At 50.2% G+C, this 16,740-nt stretch overlaps 1 long non-coding RNA gene across 1 annotated transcript; it reads right to left on the bottom strand.

The window, feature by feature from the left end:
- Positions 1 to 2,668: 2,668 nt before the first annotated feature.
- LOC123463362 lies at positions 2,669 to 5,696 on the bottom strand. The gene is made up of 3 exons (XR_006638902.1): positions 5,286 to 5,696; positions 4,732 to 5,055; positions 2,669 to 3,777 (listed from the first exon to the last, which is right to left on the bottom strand). It is a non-coding gene; the product is annotated as an uncharacterized LOC123463362 (long non-coding RNA).
- Positions 5,697 to 16,740: the final 11,044 nt, after the last annotated feature.

Here is a 16,740-nt window from a genome sequence, read left to right as displayed (position 1 = left end):
GTTTAACAAAATAGTGGTTGACAAGATTTCACACAGAACAGAGTCTTGAAACTGGCTGCTGTGGGGAAAATACCTTTAGTGTTAGAAGGAAAATACATCATTTAAAACTACAGAGTAAAAATCACCATGCAGGAACAAACCTCAGCCCCATGCCAGTCCCTAACCCTTTACCCAACCTCCAGGAAGCTTATGAAAGAACGGCGTTCTGCAGTAAAGCAGGCTGCCTCTGGGTGCTTACAAACACACTCATATGAAGTGAGGATTTGAGCACATTCACCAAAACCGCCCTGAGATCACTTGAAGGGATTTCTTGTTCCGCTGGGTCTGAGTTAATTGGGGACCTATGGTCTCCAGGGAGACTAAGAGTGGCTTCTTTTGATTACCTGTTCTTTTCATCCTGTCCTGAGCCCAAGGGCATTTTGTCACCAGGCTCTTGAATAACATAAGGTGAAGGGCAGATGCTCAGAAAATTGTTGAGTAGATTAACTGGAAATTATTTTCAGGTTAACCCAATGCCTGGCTTGGCCAGCAGATAACTGGTGGACATGTTTCAATCTGGAATACCTATTCCTGGCTTTCTTTCCCTCCCATAGAACTCCCTCATATGAGAACCATTTTCCCTTCTGCACTGGAAAGAAGACCTATATTGCAGTCACTTTGTCACCATCCTGTTGCTGGGACAAAACACGTCCAGTGGCAGCTGATGGGGGTGGGGGGAGGAGTTGGTTTTGGGCTTACAGTATTGAGAAGCTTCATGAGGACAGGGAAAAGACAGTAGAATAGAGGCTGAACATCACTTCTTGCCAAGCAGCTGGCAGAAAGCAGCAAGAGATTGAGCTGGACTCTAGCAAGAAGGGGCTGGCTTTAATCATCCCAAATCCTCTCCCAGCCTCACACCTCCTCCAGCAAGGCTATAATCTCCCAAAATCTTCTCCCAGCCTCACACCTCCTCCAGCAAGTCTATAATCTCTCTAAATCCACTCCCAGCCTCACACCTCCTCCAGCAAGGCTATAATCTCCCAAAATCCTCTCCCAGCCTCACACCTCCTCCAGCAAGGCTATAATCTCCCTAAATCCTCTCCCAGCCTCACACCTCCTCCAGCAAGGCTCCACCTCCCAAATAGCCTCCAGCCAGGGAACAAGCAATCAAATCACATAAGTTTATGGGAAGATCTGATTCAAACCACCATAACCTATAAGCTCAGCCCATCCTGGGCAATGGGGAGAAGGAGCCGCTGTGACTAGTGATCACCTTGTAAGCCTGGCAACCTCACCAGAGAGCCTGACCTGGATTTCCACACAGGCTAAGGGCACTGAAACGATGCTAAGTGAATCTCAGCTGGAGATGTCCTGACATTTGATTTCCCTGCGCACCTCTTGTCAACTTGATCCTTCCTTCCCTTTTCCCCTTCAGAACAAAAACTAAAAGTCATTACCTTGATGACACAGAAATAAAAAATGAACCCACCTTAACGATGAAACTTTTGATATTTTAATTACTGATAATTGTGACGCCACAGAAGAACATAGAAGAGGGCCTTATTTGAATGCAGGAGACAAGTTTAAGCTATGCTAATGAGTTTAAACTTATCTATTATTTTTTTGACAAAGCAGAGTGATTCAGTCAGGTAGCAGGAGGTTTTCTCTTTGTCTTGTGATTAGAAGTGGCTCCATTCTCGGACTGAAGGGTGAGAAGAGAAACCCTTAGAAAAGTCAGCTTGAAGTCGGCTGCCTCTGCATGTCAAGTATCTGAACCTGGCAAATCTTCTCCTGTTAATCTCACACCTCCAGACCATGTGTGCATGCCCGTGTACCCTGGCATTTAGATGCCACGTTTCTTCCTGCTGCATAAGGGGTTGTCACTGGTTTGGTTAGTTCAAAGGTCCTGAAAGTTGTGAATGAAGGAGAGCCAGGCTTGTCTGCAGTTCTGTTCTTTCAAAGCACTGCGGCCTTCAGAAAGTCACTTCTCCTTGGTATCAGAACGCTGCTTGAAGCACCCCGTAGAACGTACCTGACACCCATGTGCTGTTTCTAAAATTAACTACAGATGCCTTTATTTACAATGAATCATCCTCATTAAAACTTGATTTTTTAAAATATTTTATGTATTTATTTATGAGAGAGAGAGATGGAGGCAGATAGAGAGATAGAATGGGGACACCAAGGCCTCGAGCCACTCCAAACGAACTCCAGACACGTGCACCTCCTTGTGCATCTGACTTCCGTGGGTTCTGGAAAATCAAACCTGGGTCCTTAGGTTTCACAGGCAAGTACCCTAACTGCTAAGCCATCTCTCCAGCCAAAAACTTGATTTTCTTAAAAACAAATAGTTTGATTTATTGATTTGAAGGAGAGAGAGACTGTGTATAGACAGCCAGGATTTCTTGCCACTGCAAACAAGCTCCAAACACAAATACCATGTTTTATATCTGACTTTACATGGATTAAGGAATTAAACCCAGACCAGCAAGCTTTGAAAGCAAGTGGCTCTAACTGCTGAGCCTTCTCTCCAGTCCAAAACTTGATTTTTCAATTAACTGATTTATTTATCTATTTATTTGCAAGTAGAGAAAGATAGAGAAACGAGAGATAGACAGAAAAGGTACAACAGGGTCTCCACCTGTTGCAAATGAACTCCAGGTGCATGTGCCACTTGGGGCATCTGGCTTTATGTGGGTACAGGGGAATTTAACTTGGGCCATTAGGCTCTGTGGGCAAGTACCTTAGCCACAAAGCCATCTCTCCAGTCCCCCAAAACTTGATTCTTGATGATAGTCATTCAATTTTAGAAAAGCTTTCCCCAAAGAATCACAAATTTAAATTTGGTTTTAAAAAATGAAAGAAAAATATCCATCTCTTTGTTTCTCTCTTTGTTTTTATATTTGGTTGTGTGTGTATGCAGTATGTTTGGTGCATGTGTGTGTGGCTGCACATGCACATGTGGAGACCAGGGGCTGAAGTGGGGTGTCTTCCTCTATTGCGCCCCACCTTACTGACTGAGACAGGACCTTCCCCATGAACATGGAGCACACTGAGGTGGCAAGTGTAGCTAGCCAGCAAGTCCCAGGGAAGCACTGGCCTCTGCCTGCCCAGCTCTGGGATAGAGGCAAGCCCAGTACTCCCAGGATTTCCATGAGTGCTGGCGATCCAAATTCACACTCGCAGAGCCAGCCCCTCACCCACTCAGCCATCGCCCGCACCCCCGGAAAACCCCGCTCCAAAACACCAGTCGGTGTGCCAAGATGTTTGAGGAGTTGTGGAATGGGACGGTACAGGTTCTGGAGGCTATTGCTTTGGACCACAATTGTAAAAACTGTTATGCAAGTCAGGACGGCGGCATGAAAATGAACTCCCCTCACGCACCACAGCCTTTGAGCCATCTCCCAGGCACATGCTCCTCCATCTGCCGGCCTCCCCGCGGCCTGGCGTGGCCCGGGGCGCTGCTCTCAAGGTACACCTGGGCACAAAGACCGCACCTCTCTGTGCTTGCGCGGTGACCCGGCCAGGCACCTGCACTGACACACCAACACAAAGGGACTTGGTGTCTTTTTGGTGTTTCTCAGAAGTTTGGTAGCAGCTTGAATTTTTCAGGACAATCTAGTGTCCGTTTCTTTCTTTCTTTCTTTTTTTTTCTTAATCAAACTTCAGACATATGCACCGTCTTGTGTATCTGGCCAGCGTGGGTACTGGGGAATATAACCTGGGTTCTTTGGCTTCACGGGCAAGTGCCTGAACCAAGCACTAAGCCATATCTCCAGTTCTAGTGTCCGTTTCTTCCTGAACAACAAGAAAATAATTTGACTTTATTGTTACCTGCTGAGGTTTTTTGAACACTGTTGCATTATAGTGACAAGGTGTTTGCTCCATTAGCTGAAGGTGGGGTCCCCGTCTGTGGCCCTCCTGCTGGGGAAGGGGCTGTGCTGTCCATCCTAGAAGAGCAGACAGGCACAGTGCTCCATCCTGGTGAGGCCACAGGGCCTATGGTGCCAAGTGGGGCCTTCTCATGGACCAGGGGAAAGTGGATTCTACTTGGTCAGGAAGGGATGGGGAACTGAAGACGACCGTCAGTCATCACACATGCAAGCTGTGTGGCCCCCACCCCCTAACTGAGATCCACAGTCCAACTACACTGTGGCTCCTTGACGTTCACACAGGAAACACAGCGCTGGGTCTGTCCCTGGTGGTTAGTCTACAGAAGCTCCCAGAATGACTCCTCAGGCCGTCTGCTGAGAATGAGGTTCTGAGTAGAAAAACAAGCCACCCAGAACCCTGGCCTGAGGCCCTGGGGGAAACCATCAAGCCCTCCCTCCCTGGCCTTCCAACCAGAGGTGCGCCTTCCAGGATGACAGGTGGGTGCTCTGGTGGCTTCTTACCAAGGGCGTCTCCTTGGGGGATGGTCTTCAGGATCTGGGTGGGCATGAGCTGCCTTTCAGGTGGGCACATGATGCCTCTGGCCTAAGGTCTGCACTCATCTTCCACCCCAAGGCCAAAAGATTTTCTCAGCCTTGCTCCTCCTCAGGCAACATGCATCAGAGAGCACTTGACCCAAGCTACATTCTTACCCTGGACCCACCTGTTCCCACAGACTCAAGGAGGGGCTCCAACAACAGCTGTTCCCACTGCTTGTGCAGAGGGGCAATCTGCCCAGTCCACCTCCAAGGTGACAGTCACAGTTGGCATGACATCAGTCACCACATCTCAAGTGCCCCATGGGCCATCCACATTGCTCACCAGACACACAGGGTGGGGCAGAGGGGAGCCTGAGGCACTCATGCATCTAGCCGAAGTCCCCGGGATGTCCTCTCGGCGTCCTGCCCAGTACCCGGAGTCAGTGAGAACTGGCTTCTCCAGCTGATGGACCAGGGGCTGAAGAGCTGCTCAGTGGATAAAGCACATGCCAAGTAAGCCTGACTGTCCTGGCTCGGAGCCCCGGGATCCAGATGAGTACTGCCGGTGATGGGGCCTGCCTGTGACCTGGTGCTCCGGAAGCAGAGCCGGGGGAGCTGGCTAGCTAGACGAGTCAAATCTGCAATCAGGGAGCTCCAGGGAGAGAGCCTGGCTCAGCACATAAGGAGAAGGATGATTGCAAAAGACATTCAGCGTCAACCTGCAGCCTCCACAGGCATGTGTGCCTATGTGCAGGACACACATGTGCCCACACATGTGAACATGCACCCACACATGCACACACATGTGCCCACACATGCAAACATGCATACACACATGCACTCACAGCACACTTACATGCAAAAGAAAAAAACTCTCAACCCACGAAAACACCTCACCTCATATTGCTACACCCCTTGAGAACAAGGACCGAGATTCAAGCGGCAGCCTATGGGAGACCTGGCATTGAGGAGGAAAGTCCCAGTCCTCGAGTGGATCCAGACTCCACAGAACTCGGGGGATAAAACGAGACAAGGATAATGCTACAAACATATAATGTGGTCCGACGCAAGGCCTGAATTCTCACTGACGACTTGGCTGTGGCGGGCAGACAGCTGCAGCGCGGATACAAGGGCTCGGGTGGGGAGACCCCTGCTCTGCCGGAGAGAAAGAATGCGAATTAGAGTGGAGACGGGTGGAGCCCTGGCCAGAGACATGGGTCCCGGGAGGAGCGCGGGCTTGTCGAAGGGCCGCGATCAGGGCGCGGGCTGGGCGGCAGCTGCGGACAGGAGCAGAGCGTGAGCGGGGCCTCGCTGACGAGCATCCCAAAGCCCCGAGGGTGGGGGCGTCCTCTATCATCCGAGAATAAGTCGGTTCTGAATGCACAGGGATTTGCGGGGTGGGCGTGTCTTGGAACGGAAATGAGGGTCTTTAAAATAAAAAGAGTTTAAGAGAGGAATGTAAATGAAAACCACGTTAAGATTCCGTCCCACCCTAGTCAGAACAACTATCATCCAGAGAAGGGGCAATGCAGGTCCGCCAGCCCTGCCAGGAGGGGTGCAGCCTGGTGACGCCACTATGGAAATCATATTTTTTCCTAAAAATAGAACTGTAGCTGTACCACTCCTGGACGCATTCCCAAAGGACCATAAGCCAGGACCCCCCAGAGCCACCTGCACAGCCATGCTCATTGCTGCTCTGCTTGCAACAGCCGAGACAGGAAACCAGCCTCAGTGCCCATCAAAGGATACCATGGCACAAGCACACAAAGGAATGTTATTCAGTATAAAGAAATATGAAATCACTGCACGTGCAGCAGATGGAGTGAACTGGGAATTATTCTATTGAGTGAAATACACCAGACTCAGAACGGCAAATACCACATGGTCTCTCGCATCCGTGGATCCTAGATTGGAATTTTTACATTCATGTGTGCATACGTGTGTGGGTCATGAAACTAGAAAGAGGACCATGAGAAGGAGAAAAGAATTCCGGAAGTGGGGGAGAAGAACAAAAGAATGTCATAGAATCCATGTGACATGAGAGCAGCAAGGGACCTTGAGGGAAGGAAGGGGAGCAGCAAAGCCTGGGGACAGTAGTGGGGAGGGAAGGGACTCAACAAGCACGAGGCTTGGGGAAAAGGGCACCATAGACCTCTCACTGCTTCCTGTGCCAAACTAAAATCTAAATGAAAGTGTCTGCGAAACTGAGGCAATAATACGTCCACACTCAAACATTTACAAGCCGTGTGTGTGTGTGTGTGTGTGTGTGTGTGTGTGTGTGTGTGTGTGTACTTGCAAAAGGCAGTCCACATTGCTCACCAGACACACAGGGTGGGGCAGAGGGGAGCCTGAGGCACTCGTGCGTCTAGCTGAAGTCCCCGGGAAGTCCTCTCGGCGTCCTGCCCAGCACCCAGAGTCAGTGAGAACTGGCTTCTCCAGCTGATGGACCAGGGGCTGAAGAGCTGCTCAGTGGATAAAGCACATGCCACGTAAGCCTGACGGTCTGGATTCAGACCCCCAGGATCCAGATGAGTTCCACACATGCACACACACACACACACACACACACACACACACACACACACGTATGCACGCACACATGCACACCCGCACATTTCTAATTGTGTCTATTCCTATGCATGTATACACACATAAATACATATCATACTTAACTCAGCAGCAGATGTTAGCGTTCCCATCTTGGGAAAGGACTGAAGTTCAGCGGAAGCAGGTAAAATGTACAAGGTTGCCCAGCCGCAAAAGTCACACTCTGCAGAGGTGACACAGGGATGCCTGTGCCTGAACGTGGTCCTCTCTTTTAGCCAGATTTTGTCGAAGGCATGGAGGCCTCCCCACCATAGGAGAAACCACACCGAAGGGTTAGGCGGAAATATCCTGAACCTCGCACCTGGGCTCCTGGGCATCCTGCTGTTCTGTGTGTTGAGGCTCATGGGAAACTCTCTGTCATTGCCAAATGCCCAAAGTCCCACATGCCAGCCCTTTCTGAACTCACCACTTCAGGGTCCCTTGGCCACAGGCATGGCTGCTGCATTCTCAGATCTTCCCTCACTACCTTCTGACGACCACTAAGGATTTGGATTTGATCACACGTGCACAGGCTGCTGATAAGGCCAGCACTCTGATCCCCAAAGGAGAACAGTGACATTGGCTGTATGTGATACTGAAATGCTATGTCCAGAAATTCAGGCCAGTGTCACAAGGACCAGCCAGGCTGTAAGGTTCTGTCCTGGGCAGATTGTGAAAAACAGTTGCTGGGTCTCTGGGGAAAGGAGACTCTGCGAACCTCACTTCACTGAGCACAAGTGAATGGGAAGCTGGCTCAGGCACAGCTCGCCACCGCTCCTGGACCCACATCTCCACACTCATGCCGAGTCAGCCTTCTCCAAGGGACAGTCCCCACAAAGTCCGAACCCAGAGGGAAGCCTACAGCCCGTGTAGTCTGCAGTTGCTAAACCTTTGGCATCTTTGCTGCAACCTAAACACACAGTTCCAAGCATCATGGCATTCCAGGAGAACCCCCTGGCCTTTCTCTGGGACCCTCTGAGGCCCTGGACCCAGCTGATAGAAAGGTGCCATTTCATCTGGGCAGAGCAACGTAACAGAACCTTTTAGATCCTTCTCTGTCAGATGAGAAGCCCACCCCATCTGGCAGGAGTGACTGGCTAGGGCAGGGCCCCACAGCTGCGTATTTTTATTACTTTACCATTATGTAAGTCTCTGGGTCGTCAAAACGTGCAGCCATCGTTCTCTCTGTCCTGGCTTCTCCCACACCTGCTGACATTGCTCACCCTGTCCTTCCTTCCTGCCTCCCCACTGCCCTCTCCCTCTCCCTCCCCAGTGGGCCCTGTTCCCTTGTGTCTTTCACTTTAAGGCAAAGAAGAAGCATAGAGAAGCTTCCAGGGACAGTGCCAACAGGAAGTCAGAAGAGACACCAAAGAACTCCTTGTTTTGTCTTACAGTGCAAAGCCAGCAAGCTCAAGAAAGTGAACAGTATTCAGGGAGCATCAGTTTAGCCCCAGGAGAGTCTCTAAGACTTCACTTCACACCGTGCATAGACGTCACTCTTCAGTAAAATGGAAGCTGCTGGGCTGCCCGGGCCCTGTGTGCACAGCGTCCAAACCGGAAGCCCGGGGAAGGAACAACACTGCTGCGAACTCCCAGGTCTCCAAGACTTTATTGACAGCCTCCATGCATACAGACACTAGACCGTGATCAGCATCCCTCCCACCACCTTCCCTCCTCCTGAGCTCCGCTCCACTGACGCCCCGCTTCCTTCCAAGCAGCCTCTCTTCTATTTCGATGTCATTATTCCTTTTTCCTCCTATTACGCAGGCCTTGTGCAGGTAGCCCCAGCCACTGTGAGGTCATGAGCGCATGTCTACTCTGTGTCTGGAAGACAGCCTTGTAAGCACGCCTCCCCTTCCTTCGGTCTTCATTCTTCCTGCTGCCTCTTTTGAAAGGATTCGGCCTCCCAATTTGACGGAAGATGAAAAGAAGTTGAAGAACGAAGGTTTTCCCATACTTAGGGTTATTTATGGAACTGGATTTAGTGCTCCAGCTGTTTTTTTAGAAAAAAAGGATTTGTATTTATTTATGTAAGAAAGAGAGAGAGTGTGTGTGCCCAAGAGCCTCCGGCCACTGCAAACAAACTCCAGATGCATACGCCACTCAGTGCATGTGGCTTTACGCAGGTACTGGGGAGCCTCGCCCAGGGAAGCCAGCTTCGCAGTCGAGCGCCTTTAACTCCTGGCCATCTGCCCAGCCAGTGTCCTGCGTGTTGTTGCTGTTTAAGTTTGGTGTTGGGAGATGGCTCAGTGGCTTAATGTGCTTGCTTGCAAAGCCTGATGGCCTGGGGTTCAGTTCCCTGGAAGCAGCACCCCCAGCTCTGGCTTAAAGCCTAACACAAAGTATCCCGTGGTTCTGCGACCCTCATGCGCCTGTGTCCGTAGGAGCAGAGGCCTGCGGGCCGGGCTTGTTTACTGTGTAAGAGGCCTCGATTCACAGACTGCAGAGCGCAGATACCTGGAGGATGTCCCCTGAGCTTCACATGTGTACCATGACACACGTGTGCCACCCATCCACCAATAAATAAATAACAAAACAAATGAAACATAAACAAAAGGTTTGTACTCGTGGTTTCTCTCTCACGGGGAGCATCACAGAACTGGCTTTGTAGGAGAAGCCTGCTCCTCCCGGCCCCCCGGAGGGTCCAGCTCAGAGCCCCTGGCCCTGGCCCATAACAGCCCGCACATCACTCCCTTTCTTCCTTGAGCTGCAGCTGGGAAATGGGGACAAGTGACCAAGCCCATCAACAGCTGGGATGGGGTGTTTCATCCCAACTAGGGTGACAGGTTTCATGAGAGGAGCTATTCCGGGCAGGACTGTTGGGGGCGTTGTCATGAGAGCTGCCTGCACCCCTCGTGTGTCTGGTCACCTCCTCCCTATGGAGCTTGACGGCATAACGCAATGGGGAGCAGGGACTGGTCTGAGAGGCCCGGCCCCATCCTGCTTTGTCCACCTGTATTGCCTGAGTGAATGACATTCACTGTTCCAGCTGAGCCCAAACCTCTTAACCTCGCGTTTAACAAGAATGGCCGGACCATTCCTCACCAGGTCCAGCAATGGCTGACATGTCACACATGGCCAAGGACACAAGTCCAGTTCCCGTACCTGAGAGCCCTAAACTGTAGAGCAAGAAACACCTGCACCTTCTGAGGATCAGTGCTGCCAGTAAGTCAGCAGGTGTGGAGATGGCATGGGGTGCCTGACATCTCTGCCTGCTAGCGGGAACCCATGGGTCCAGCTCTCTCTCGAGGGGCTTCTCACCACATCTGTGCATCTGTCACAGCCCAGGCAGCTAATTTCTTCTAGAGAAGGCACAGGCAGGCAGCAAGGTGGCTCCTGGCAAGGGCAGGGCTGGATGTGCCATTAGCTGACAGCGTACATGGGACCCAAGGTTCGGATGCCCTGTGGGCATTAGGTCACTTAGCACCATAGTCAAGCAGACCCTCTGTGGAGGCACATAGGCAGGACACACCTGAAGCCTGGTTGTGGATGGGACAAGAGAGGCTCCCTGTGTCGTGTTGAGACCACAAGGAACAAACCTCATTGTGCGGCTGCCGGTCCCTGTGGGTTCACAGAGGGCAAACTCAGGGGCATGGGATTGTTGGAGCCGGCGGGACCGTGCCTTAACCACGTGGAGCTGCTCCACCCCGGCCTCAGGTGCTCAGAAGGCCTGTGCTGCAGAGCCTTGGTGAGCCACCTTAATCAGCAGGTTCAGGTACCTGACATCATGTGCCTCCCCAAAGGGTCACACAGGATGGGGCTCAAACTACCCAAATGCCTATCCTGGCCAAACCTGGAACCACACCCTGTGATCTGACAGAGACAGCTCTTTATGTCACATGGCACCCTGGACTGCAAGGAAGGTAAGTGTCATGCTAAAGTCTTAACAGCATCTGGTGAGCCACCAAGGGGCGCTGGCCTGCTTGTCCTACACAGGGTGATTGGGGCTCAGGCTGTTTTCTGTCTGCTAATCACTTGGGATGACAGAGAAAATGTTGAAGTCACCAAAGTTGTAGCTCTCTATTCCTGTCCCAGTTTTCTCTTCAAGCCGTGGACCACGCTGTGAGCGGGTGTTGGACCTCAGACTCAGACTCTCCCTTTCAGCACTGAGTGAACCAGTGAGCGCTGCCCACCCCAGGATCTTGAAGAGAGACTCAGAGACAGGCAGGTCAAAGGATCACAAGCATTCTCATTCGCCAGCATCCAGCTGGGAAGGGTGGCCTCCAGTGGAACCATGACAAGTCCCTATTCCTACGTTAGTGCTTGAGACTCAGTAAGCAATCACGTTGGCATTATCTGCTCAAGGCCACACACAGGGTTAGGTAATGGGTAATGGGGTTGCGCAGGTCACACAGTGGAGGCTGCTTAGTTCTTCATTCGGGGACGTTCTCCCTTTCTGTTATTTTTTTTTTCTGCTTATAAACATTCCCTCCCTCGGTGCATTGCAAGCGAGGTGGATGCTATTCTGTCTTACCTTTTGCTCAAGTTTTCCATCCAAAGACGGAAGAAAACACCGGTGACAAGATTTTATTTCGGAAAAGTGCTGGATCTAGGTGGCCTCGCTAGTGGGGAAGGGGCACACACTCCTGGAAGGGATTCCCTGGAGCTGTTTTAAGGTCAGCATTGCACTCCTAACCCAGGGAGAAAACTGGGACTGAAGAAGTTCCCACCATCCCGCCTCCCTCTGACCCCGGGCTGGGCAGAATCGAGGCCCACTGTAACCGCAGGGCTGCGGCGACATCCCAGAGCAATTCTGTTCCCTTCCCACAACTTACAGCCTCCCTCAAGCCCTGCGGGAGAATAATGTTTCACTGTAAAATCATACCATGCCACTCGTCATTTCCTACAGTCACTGAAAAGCCCACATTAATGGAATGCCTTTTGGCCAAAATGAAATTAAGCCAGGAAACGCTGAATATGAACCAGAGTTCTCTATGAGGTTTTTTTTGTTTTTTTTTTTTTGACCCTTGTTATTCTTTAGGCAAATTTTTAGCTTTCTTTTTGATATATTTTTCCACTTTAAAAAAATTTTTTTTTGTTATTTTTGTTTATTTATTTGAGAGAGACAGAGAAGGACAGAAAGAGGCAGATAGGGAGAGGGAGAGAGAATGGGCACGCCAGGGCCTCCAGCCACTGCAAACAAACTCCAGACGCATGCTCCCCCTTGTGCATCTGGCTAACGTGGGTCCTGGGGAGTCGAGCCTCGAACCGGGGTCCTTAGGCTTCACAGGCAAGCGCTTAACTGCTAAGCCATCTCTCCAGCCCATTTTTCCACTTTTTAATTGACTTATAACTCACATTCCATGAGGCTTGCCCCTTTTAATACACAATTCTGCAGGTTTCAGTATATTTGCAAGATGATGCAGCCACTGTTATCTAATCTCAAAACACACCCACCAGCCCCAAAGAAACCTCCCATCCATTCACAGCCTCTTGTTTTCTCTTCTCCCAAGCCAGGCACTCCCTGTAGGAAGACAATCTGGTTTAACTTCATATTTCCTCAGGAGTATTTTGGTGGCACTGAAGAACACTGGCACCATGAAGTGAGTTCTCAAGATTGGGGAGGTCTGCCCCCATAGCCTGCTGTGCACAAGAGGGTTTCACTTCTGGGACTGAAGAGATGGCTTAGCTGTTAGGGTGTTTGCCTGCAAAGCCAAAGGACCCAGGTCAACTCCCCAGGACCCATGTAAGCCACATGCGCAGGGTGGCACATGTATCTGTAGTTCGTTTGCAGTAGCTGCAGGCCCTGCGTGCTCATTTTCTTTCTCTCTTTCTCCCTCTTTCTCTCTCTCTCTGTCTCTGTCTCTCAAATAAGTAAATAAAGATATTTTTAAAGAGAGGGTTTCACTTTTGCTCTTCATGACCATGTGCCGCTCCACCCTCCCTCCTCCCTGCATTTAGCAGACCTCACTCACTCTCGCCTGCCCCTCACCCCATCCTCTACCAAAGCTATCAAGAAGCACTGGCTTCTTACCTGGGGACCAGAGAGGCTTTGGGGCTGTAGAAGACATAAAAAGCATTGTTGCCTTCAAGCACTTAATATTTCTATGGAAGCCATCTGATGCTTGAAAGAGACCATCAGACAAGATTGAGACAAACCCAGCATGCTGGAGCACCTATGGATAAGGTCCTACGGGGCTGTAAACTGGGATGGCATCTAAAGCCATGTGGCCACAGCCTGGGCTGGGACAAGACTGTCCTTTCAATCTGTGCTCCTGCCACTCCTGGATACCCCAAGCTGTCTATGACTGGTGCCACTCATGGAGAATGACACTCCAGGCACATTGTATAGGAAATAGCTGTGCCCAGTGAGCCAGGACCTCCATGGTGTGTGGAAAGGGGATTGACGTAAGAGTGCCTTATAAGTAGGCAAAAGCAACTGGGAGATGTGGCTTCATGCCAGTTAATAAAGAAAAAGAGTCGGTAACTGTGGGAAACAGAGTCCTGTGTCCAGGGCTAATGAGAAAGAACATGGTGGTGCCCCTTGAGAATCACCTCCTCAGAAACGTCACCTGGAAATCGCCACATGCCCCAGCGGATTTGCTTCTGTATGTGGAGACAAAGGACCAGAAATCCGGGAGTCATGTGACAGAGTTCATGTCACTGCAGGTCTGTCTATTTCCCCACACTCTTGAGCCTGGACATTAATATTTTTGCTTAAACCAAAGCCAAAGAGAAGAAACTAGAGGGTTCAAAGTTTAGCTACGGAGCTAAGCCAGGGATTGAAAGTTTGCTCCTAAAATTTTGGCTCTCTCCCTCACTTTCCCTCTCATTGACCTTAAGAGAAGCCTGTCACTTCACCAGGGCCACAACGGTCAGCTCGTGCCTGAGCTGAGCACGACAGAGCAGCCAGGGGCTACAAGCCTGGCCTGCACCTCCCTTCGGGCCACTGCTCAGGCCCCCCTCCCCCACTGCCTAGCAGACATGAAGAAGCCTGGAAGCAGCCAGGAGGGGCAGCGAGGAGAGAGGCATGGCACTCAGGAAGGTCAAGACCCAGCCAGTGCAGGGTGAGCTGGCACTGACCAGAGCCTCACTGGTCTCGGGCCTGTCATCCCTCTCAAGCTGCTTACTGTCCCTTCATTCCCGGAGCAGGGGGTGGGGGGTACAAACACCTCAGGTGTCCTGAAAGTCTTACAGGGGATGGTGTTATTTTTCCTGTAGAGACACACAGAAGGTGTATTTGCCCCCAGATAGGACACGAGCAGGCCAAAGACATGACTCCATCTGAGTCCAGTTTGGTGAACCAAAGTGTCAATGAGGATGACTTATGAGAACAGCATGGGTGACAATTGATGAAGGCAGCGTCACTGGAGTCCCCGCCCCACACAGCTTTCCACTCCTCTCTACTGGAGCACCCTGAAGACCACGCGCACCTAGGGGAAGGGTGCAGAAGGTAGGGAGCATCCAGAACCCCAGGTCAGGGCCTGATGACCCCCCTTTTCTATGAGTAAACTCTAATGGGTCCAAACTTGTGAGGGTCACTTGTGGGTGATCTCAGCTGCTTCAACTGCAAGACGGCAGCAGCTGTGTCCTGCCCGAGGACAGAGTTCCACTGCACAGAGAATTGACACTCTGTTTCCATCTTCGCCTGCCACCCGCCCTGGGAACTGTGCTTCTTCCCACGGGCAAGGTCACAGGTTCCCTGTTGTGCTTGTGTCCAGGGTCCATCCCTCCTCTCCCTAGTTAGTAAAGGTTGGTCATCCCTTAAGATGCAGGTCTGTCTCACATCCCGTGGGATGCCTTCCCTAAACCTCTCAATCCAACACGCTGCCCCGCGCCGTCTTCGTGCCAGCCACAGGGTTCAGTGTCATCGTTGCGAGCTTGGCTGTGAGGTAGAGCCATTCTGGTATTTTCACAGCGACACGTGCACTCGGGGCTCAACACAGGGGAGACAGTTGACACTTTTCAAATGTCTTCTTCTGCTTTACTTTTTTTTTTTTAACATTTTCAAGAAACTGCTACTCTGTAAATTTACTCACCTGGATGACCCCTCTGAGACTTTTCATGACTGATGTCTGATGCAATAGGAAGAGAGCCTAGGATTTCTTCCCTGCCATTCAGGGCTTCCAAAGTCTAGACTAGTCCTTGCTGTGACCTGAAACCCAGCTTCTCTCTGCCCTTCCCATGTTTCTGGGAGCTACCGGGTCCCTCCACGAAGGTCCTATCTTCTCCAGCATGAATCTCGGTGGTCTGCTGACAAGAGCCCTGCTGGCATAGAGAATGGGGAAACTGCAAGTCACCCGTAGCTACCCCACTATAGAACGTTCAGTTCGATTAAAAGAACACTCCGGAAACTCTTTTTCCACCTGCCAAACTCAATCACTGACTTACTACCTTGACCTTGAATGAGTCATTTTGCCACCTACCTTCCCCACAAGGGTGTTGTTAGAGCTCATGAGTTAACATGCAGAAGTACTTTGTGCTCTAAATAGTGCCTTTCAACACGGGAGCACAGGGAATTCTAATCACCAGAGCTGCATGAGGGCTGACGAAGAGGTTCCTTCAGGCTGTCATATTTATCACAAACTTTTAATGAGAAGCTGACAACAGTGGTAAATGTTCCCCTCAGCCAGTGGTCAAGACTTTAAAAAGAAGTCTCTTAAGGAGGAAATATTTGAAAACTTGTAAGGTGGGCTTCTATTCCTTGAGCCCCGCTCTCGGCATGTTGTGTAGCCACATGAGATTTTTACAACTTGTGGAGATTTCTAGTTTCCAATTCTTATGAGAAAAATGACTGTGAAAAACTGAGATTATGATCATGGGTCCATATGAGGAAGAGATATGAGCTACTCACACTAGCTCGCCCCACTTTCTAAACCTCTCCATCCTCATCATCTTCACCCCCATCGCCACTAGTGCACCTCCAGTCACATTTCTATTCCCATCCTCCCTTCCACCCAACATCCATTGCCATCGCTATCATCTCCATTCCTACCTCTGTCACCTCCTTATCATCTCCATTCCCACCTCTGTCACCTCCTTATCATCTCCATTCCTTCCTCTGTCACCTCATTCCTCATATCTCTCTTTGCCTCCAATAGCATCTCAAGCTCCTCCTTTACCCCCACCAACCAGCCTCGCACAGGTAGCAGTCACTGACATGTTAGAGCTGGCTATGTTGTCTTGGATTTAGGTAAGCCTGACTCTATATTTACTTAGCAGGAATTTTCTTTTTGAAGCATTCTAGAGCTGATGGGGCTTTACCTAAAAATATCATTCACTCACCCGTTTCCTCAACCAGCACATCTATTCATTAACAAAGACAATAAAGCAAACATCCATGGGAGATAGCAGTTGAGCTTGGCTGGACTAATTAAAGGAACTGGCTCCCCTCACAAGAGGATACACCCTCCCAAGTCACCCACACTTCAGGAAATGGGCCTGGAGACACAGGGAAGGATTGAAAATCTTTTAGATGCACATTTGCAGTTCTAGTACATTCTAGAAATGAGTAAGATAGAGAATGTCGTATGCCTACTCCAATTAGTAAAAGAATTAATGCCCTCCGATTTTTCCTGTACTTTCTAGTACATATATATAAAGGACCAACTTACTTGCATCATGCACATTAGAAAATATCCTCTAAAGTTAGAAACAAAAAAAAAATATCGTACAAAATATCTACTGATAGAAACTCATATGTTTTCTTTTTATTACCCCATGAGTGTCCTCTAGCAAGCTGGGGGAGAGCATCCAGTTCGGAGGCTGTCTCCCAGTTCTCAGCTTGGTGGGTATCTGCGCATAACTCCTCACTGTAAGATTGCAC

Source organism: Jaculus jaculus, chromosome 9 (assembly GCF_020740685.1).
Source record: "Jaculus jaculus isolate mJacJac1 chromosome 9, mJacJac1.mat.Y.cur, whole genome shotgun sequence".
NCBI classification, from domain to species: domain Eukaryota; kingdom Metazoa; phylum Chordata; class Mammalia; order Rodentia; family Dipodidae; genus Jaculus; species Jaculus jaculus.
The sequence above is the reverse complement of the archived record's forward strand: the minus strand, read 5'-3'. Positions and strand labels throughout refer to the sequence as shown.